The sequence below is a fragment of the Bactrocera tryoni genome, chromosome 3, assembly GCF_016617805.1.
Source record: "Bactrocera tryoni isolate S06 chromosome 3, CSIRO_BtryS06_freeze2, whole genome shotgun sequence".
NCBI lineage: Eukaryota > Metazoa > Arthropoda > Insecta > Diptera > Tephritidae > Bactrocera > Bactrocera tryoni.
This window is the reverse complement of record NC_052501.1, coordinates 2,235,980-2,243,461: the sequence shown is the minus strand read 5'-3', so window position 1 is coordinate 2,243,461 and position 7,482 is coordinate 2,235,980. Positions and strand designations below refer to the sequence as shown.

General features: G+C 37.2%; 1 non-coding gene across 1 annotated transcript; it reads right to left on the bottom strand.

Annotated features, from left to right (window-relative positions):
* Nucleotides 1–6,028: 6,028 nt before the first annotated feature.
* Trnas-cga lies at nucleotides 6,029–6,110 on the bottom strand. Its single transcript has one exon. It is a non-coding gene; the product is annotated as a tRNA-Ser (tRNA).
* Nucleotides 6,111–7,482: the final 1,372 nt, after the last annotated feature.

Genomic DNA, 7,482 nt, shown 5'->3' with positions numbered 1-7,482 from the left:
ACACACATGTTCGCTGGCTGGCTGGCAAATACAATGCATTTACGCCTGTAAGATAAATATTTACGCTCATCTTCGGGCAATTAAGGTAAATGGGTTCTGCAGGTGTGCGGGCGCGGGGCCTGGTACAAATCCGGCGGCACGTATGCGTGTGTGTGCGCGCGCAGAGGTAATGTTTGCGGTAGCCGATGTGTCATTGTAACGACGCATTGTTGATGCAACGAAATTTACGCCGCCATTTTCCAGCAAACACGCAAAATAAATTCGATTGTTGTGACGATTTAAGGGCAAAGTTGGTGAAAATATTGCGCATAAATACCGAAAAACGCTTATTTATAGCTAAGTGTTAAGGAGGCTCATTATAAAAACACTTACTTCAAAGCACTGAAAAAATTTGAAAATGAAATAAAAAAATTTCAAAAATTTGGCGACCACCGTTAATGAGGCAGTGAGTAAAATATTTAGTTTCGTTCACATAACGGTTGTTTGTATCTCCTAAAACTAATTAAGTTAGATATACGGTTATATATATGTACATAAATGATCAGGATGAATAGCCGAGCTCAAATTCCGGCGTAATCGGTTCACTGCCACGCCCACAAAACTACCTTAAGCTAAAACGTATGTAGTAAAGTATGCCACTTTATGACCGAAAATTGTCTAATTCCAACATTGTTCAAGTTCCTAGGTGCGGAATATCTGGACCCCAGAACCTGTAGTAGATTTTTACCGCAAATATCAGTCACTATGTGAAATGTATAATTGAAATTCAGGTCTAAGCAGGTATTTACTGATAAAAGTACATATTTGTGTAAAAAAATCTTCCCTGACGGCCATATAACTAACTTCCGGATTTTCGAAGATCCGGGTGACTTTATTCCTTATAATTGCTAGTGGTATGTACCTCACATAATCTCAGGGGATATTTTTTAATATGTGGAATAGTTATGTGGTACTGGCAAAAATAGTTTAAAAGCGGGTCCATACTACCCCAACTTTAATACACTACATATGTATAATGATTTTCGAAAGTAATAGGGCTTAGTCGATTTAAACAAAATTTATTGAACCAATCGTTATAATTCTTTAAAAACTTTCAAAATAGGCTCCTTCTGCGTCGATGCAGTGCTGCCAGCGCGATTTCTAAGCAGCGTAGTCGTCACGGAAAGCTTTTTCCGGAATAGCCTTGAGCCCTAAATTGCATGCTGCTAGAATCCCCTTTATCATCTCAAAATGCTACTCTTTCATCGGCCTATTCAGGCAAAGAAACAAAAACAAAGGCCGGGGAGTCACACAAGAAAGACGTTGTGAACCGGGGCGTTATCGTGGTCCAATCGTCTTCGATGTCTTGTCTTGAGTCTCTTAGGGACCTCCACGTAAAATTTGGCTTTGACGGTTTGTCCAGGAGCAACAAATTCATGGTGGACGATGCCTTTGATGTCAAAAAAGACAATGAGCATCGTTTTCTCCCAGCACTGTCTTCATCAGCAACCTCTTCCTGGCCCTCCAAAAAGGGCTGGTACCACCGAAACGCACCAATTCTTGCAAAAGCAACATCTGGGTAAACAAGCTTGATCATATTAAACGTCTCCGTTTCGAGTTTCTATTGCTGAATTTTCGGCTTGCACCACTCACAGAAACATGTCGCACGAAAATGTTTGTCATGACTCCCCAGTTGCTCGGAGACAACTGACCAGCCGCTCGTTCGTTAACTAGGAACGCCTTTTACCGAATTCAGTCGGTGCGCTCACGCTCCGAAGTACAGCTGCGACGGAAGAAAACCAGTCCTATAACTTTTCGAACAAACCCTGGCATATATATCAAATTGCTTGGATTTCGATCCTGTGGCTGACGTTTTTCACCTTATGGTATTTCCCTGGCTTTGGTTCTTGCAAGTTGCAAGAGTATTAAACCTAGTCTTCCCTTACTTATTCCTAACCATTTAATACTCACGTTAGGATCCGAAATTAGTCCAGCTTATTTCATATTCGTCGAAAGGAATATGTGAACCCTAAAAGTATGCAACATATTTATTAAATAAACAAAGTATATGAAATATGTACATCAATGATCAGCATGAAGAGCAGAGTCATTAAGCCAACTTTGGAGATATCAACCAGAAATTTTTGCACACGTTCTTTTGTCCCCTCAACGTCGGGCAACTTAGTATATAGTATATACAAAAAGTATAAAGAATTGACATGAAATGAAAAGCTAACTCTTTGAGAAACATTATATAGGCATAAAAGAAGTTTTTTCATATATCATCTTCCAATAAAAGCGCTCCTTGTGTCTACACATCTTCCCGTCTTGCCTTTACGCTGACATCGCCTTAAATAGCTTGCGAGCAGCGTGGTGTGCTATTTGAAATTTAATCGCGACCTCATCATTGTTGTTTGCTCGCCAATGGAGCGTAAGTGTCAGCAACGATTTGCTGCCAATTGGATGGCTTTTGTGCGCGCGGCGAAATGATGCTATTGATCAAATACAAATATTTAAGCTCCTCGCTTGTTGTGTGCGTTGTTGCAGCTGTGTTTGTGGTCAGCAAAAAGTATGTGCTTTGGCAAAAGTTTGCAGCCATTATAAATGGCAAGGAATTCCGTTGGAATTTCGTAGGAATTTCGATTGCAAACATTTCGCTGTCATTCCCAGCACAACTTTCATTTGCGCGCGCCGATGGAATTTCGCCAAAATTGGCAGCACTGCAAGAGTTTGCTTTGTCCACTTTCATGGGGCGAGAGTGCTTGTCGAGTTCTTACACTGATTTGCATTCAATTAAAAGTTTTCGCGCAAAAGTCTCGACGCGTCACATTCACTCGGGCTGCCCGTCGCCGCCGCTTGTCCGCCGCCTGCCCAGCACTTTCCAAGCACTTAATGTTTAATCATTATGAATGCGAAGTGCGTGCGTTTGACAGTTGGCATTCGGCTAATTTATTTGCTAAAATTTACTAGCCGCGACTAGTAAAGGCAAGAGTGAATTCAGTTCACTAAAAAGTAATTAATAGATTTCTTCATTATTTTGCACTCGCAGCGAGTACAGTTATGTCTTCTATAAATAGGGTTGCGCTATGTTTTTCCTTTTTCGAATTGAGACTGTTGTGTGTCAAATAGTGTGTCCAACGCGTCGAGTTGTCTTTACAAAATTATCCAGGTTAGGTCTATAATATTTTCTCATCTTTCTGGAAAATTTGTAGTGTTCCATTCCAAGAGAGCTGCGTGGCTTGACAGCCAAATTGAATTCATCCAATTTTTAATACACTGTTCTGATGTGCATCACATCGACGATTTTTGACATCGATGCTTCGAATCTAAACACACCGATACATCTGTGTTACCTGTACCGATGTATTGAATCTTACTTCAATAAATTGTATGATCTGTTTCGAATTCATCTGCTATCAGACACATATGTTACGTACATATTATTTTATTCAGGTTTTCAAAAAAGCCTCTTCAAAATCAAAAAGCGAGATATGGAGCTTTTTTATAAGTAATTCAGATGCTTCCGCCACAAGCCTGCAAAAAATTTTAAAAACATCAGGTAACACGTAAACATTCCACCAACAGCTGCGACGTCATCTTCACGCCTTAGAAAGGTATCTGAGACTACAAATAAGAAGACTACAAGTATTCTTTAATCACAGCCTAAGAGAAGTACTTCGTCAGTGTTAGAAAATAAATCGAGGTCTCAGTTGTCTAAAGCAGCGCTGATCCAACCAAATGTGAAAGAATTTTTTGGTCAAGTCAATGAGACAATGAAACAACAGTCGTTTCTGGGAGTATCAAATTCACTTTTTAGACAATTTACATTTGTCGAGTTTGACTTTAGGCGTAATCGAACTGCACGAAAATCATACGGCAGCTTATTTAGAAGACAAATTGTCTCAGCTTTTCATCGAGGGGAACGTCTCCATAAATAAAATTTCTGCTTGCTAACGAATAACGACAAGACTATGACGGAATTAACAAGAAGGTTGTTTGACGACAATAGAATAATTCCCTGCTTTGTCAATAACCTTAATTTTGTTGTCACGCAGACAGTAGATTAGTCGACGGAAGTGTCAGCTTTGATCTCCAAGGTGTGCGACATTGTAAAGTTCATTAACATAAGTGTTAATTCCAGTGATGAATTGCGAAAGACACAAATGGATACTAGGGCTTCTACAAGTAATACAAAGAAAATTATTCTTGACGTAAGAACGCGTCGGCACTCGTATAAGTGAAGTACAGGTCACTCTCCCAGAAGCACCCTCTATAGTCACTGCCACCTAGCTCAACAAAATGAAGACGGTGATTGAGTATCTAAAGTCCTTCAAAACTGTGACGAGGGAGATATCCGCAGACTTCAATCTTAACACTAGCAAGGTTATACCTCTAGTAAATTGTTTAAGTGAAGCTCTGGCAAAAATTTGACATCAAAATACTATCGCAGGGAGTTAAAAATTGAACTGCAAAAGAATTTGAAAAAACGGTTTGCAAACTTTAACTATATTAAAATTATTGCATTTTAAAGAAGTTCCGGCTAAAAGCAAAACCAGTTTTGACTTAAAGAATGGCACTGACACGTCGGAATTTTCGGTTGAGTATGAAACGAAACACTCGTTTGATATTTAGAGCCACCATAAACATTTTACCCACCAAATTATGAAATGTAAGTTGTCCAATTTACATATCTACAATTACATCAACGGAAGTTGAAAGGCAAATGTATTTTGTAGCAGCTGTTGCTTCTATCAATCAAAATATGACATCAAATTTTTTTGTTCCGGAGTTGTATAAAGGGCTACCAAAAATTTACCAATTGCTGCGACTTCTGCGAGAAGCCTGTAAGCAACTATCACAAAGCAGAGACAGGGGACGACTTTCCAAGTTGTTGTTTTTAAATTCGCTTTTAAATAAATAACTTTTTGTGAATTCAGAAACATTTTATATTTATTTATTGAAAAATGTTTTAACAGATAGCCAGCAAAATGTATCAGCTAAAGGCGAACTAGCTCATTCGTTTATTTATGCTTCTGGAACCAGCTTTATATGCTTATTATTAAGATACAAAGTTGAAAATACATCAATCTTCTGATGCATTGATTATTTAATGGTCGATGTTTTTGATAAATCGCGAATTCCGGGCGTTTTTCGAAAATCGTTTGCTTCAATTTGATGAGTTGTTGACGCTAGCTTCACCAGTGCGGTGTTACCGTTAATCTGGCTGGCTTAACATTTGCATTTACAGTTGTCGTAACTGATCATTTTTCATCACCAGTCACAATCTGTTGCAAAAATGACATGCTTTCTGTAGCATTTAAGCAGGATTTTTAGAAAAAGTCATCTTTCAACGCATTTTGCCACCAATTTAAATTCCGAATTTCTTTGTTTGTGATACTTCTCCTTTTAAACGTCTTGAAATGTCTGCTTGAGTGACTGTCAAAGGTCTTTCAAGCTCTTCTTATGTTTGGCAACAATAACACTTCCATTTTATCATTTTCAAACTTCTTTGACGTTCTTTATTTTCCCAGCTAAAATGACCTTTTTGTATATAATTTTGAACTGTCAGCTTGTGTGACAGCTATGTGTATACTATAGTTATCCGCTCTGAACTTAATATACCCTGCTCAGGATATAAATATTACTGTTGTTGTTACTCCAATGAAAAAGACGCAAACAGATAGTAGCTTCCCAACACATTTTCGGTGCAATAGAACAATGGAATAGTTATATCGTATACTTAATAACAATAGTTAATAAGTTAAATGAAACAGTTGTTGTCAGGTTTGCCAGTAAAAATATAAATCTTTTGAAGTTTATTAAATTTGCAACCCTTACCACCACCAATGCCCAGCTGGTAAATGAAATGATTATAACAGTTAAAAAAATAATTTTAACAAACTTATTGTTTACAAAATATATTTTCAATAAATCAGCCATTCATGAATATTCTGTTGTTTTCTTTGACGCAAATAACGATGAATATTTAATTACTAAATAAAAATGGAAGTTTAAGTGCAAATATAAATAAAATAAAAAATAAAAGTTTCGCAGCCGGTAGGATTCGAACCTACGCTCCCAGAGGGAATCTGATTTCGAGTCAGACGCCTTAACCACTCGGCCACGACTGCTCATGACGAACGCCTGCCAAAGCGCACACACATACGAACACCAACACACACAGACACACATTCAGCACAAAATCTGCAATCAAATTTAAATCAGCAAACAATTTATTCGTACTAGTCTAAATTCGCATTTGATAAAAGCTATAAATATTAAATACACTCACACTCATTTACGACCTCGCGTACGTGTGCGTCGTGCGATAAGCTCTCCCGATAATGTTTATTTACAAGTAAATAAATGTGCTCACTTAAACAGGCAAAAAAATGCGTGAATTAAATATATGAAATGCAGTTGTTGTTGGTCAATGGGCAGCAAAAAAATACATGGCAACCAATACCATTGTGTGCGCCTAAAAGTATGCAAAAGAATATTTTCCAAACTATTCAAAAGCATTAAAGTTCTTCTCTGTGCTACTTTATTTACTTTCACTCGGCTTCAAAATCGGCTAACACGCCTAAAGCCTTTCACGATAATTCTACTCATACATCTTATACTCACGCCAATAAGCTTATATGTATGTATGTATGTGTGTTTGGTATACGTTCTGGTGGAATTAATCAGTCTAATCTTTTGATGGATGGCTTCAATGCAAATACTATTATTTTCATTAATTTTTTGCTTATTATAATCGAAACAAATTCAGAGAAAAGCGCATTTTTTCACGCCAAAGCGAGCGCATTTGCACAGAGCACATTTCATGGAAGTCATCAGCTAAATATTACAGCTTTTTGCTTCATAAATCTTCATCAACATTTGGGGATTTTCAATAATGAAAGAAGTTTTTTGAAAAAGCGTGAAAAAGGCTTAAGTTCATTCACAAGATGTATTTATGGACAATTTAGCCAATTGCGAAATGGGTTCTAAGACCATTATTACAATTATTATTTTCTTTTTATAGCAAAATCACTGTTATTCTTTCATTCAAATATGCAGAACATGTTCAAGGTTTCAATCATATCAGCATAGCTTCTTTTATACATCTTCAACAGGCATATAGACCAGGGCAGAAAGGAAGAAAAGGAGATTTCTAGTCGAAATATGGTTCTTTGCCTAAGGGAGGGATTAGGGTTGGAGGTTAAGAAATACTTATTTTGCGAATTTACTTCTTAAATAAAGATTGAGTAATTCTAGACGGACCTTTGTAAATTATTGAGCATCGCTTAAGATTTTTTGCTGCTACAAGATGAAAATGAAAATAAGCCAAAAACTTGACTATTTAAACATTTCCATTTTTTCACATTGAGGTTATGTAAATATGGTGTTGATACAAAAGTTTTAGATCCTCTCATTATCTACAATTTTGCCAGATGACTTTTTCTATAGACTCGTGCTTTTGTCGCAAATCGAGATAAACCGATTTTAATGCTGTAAAAT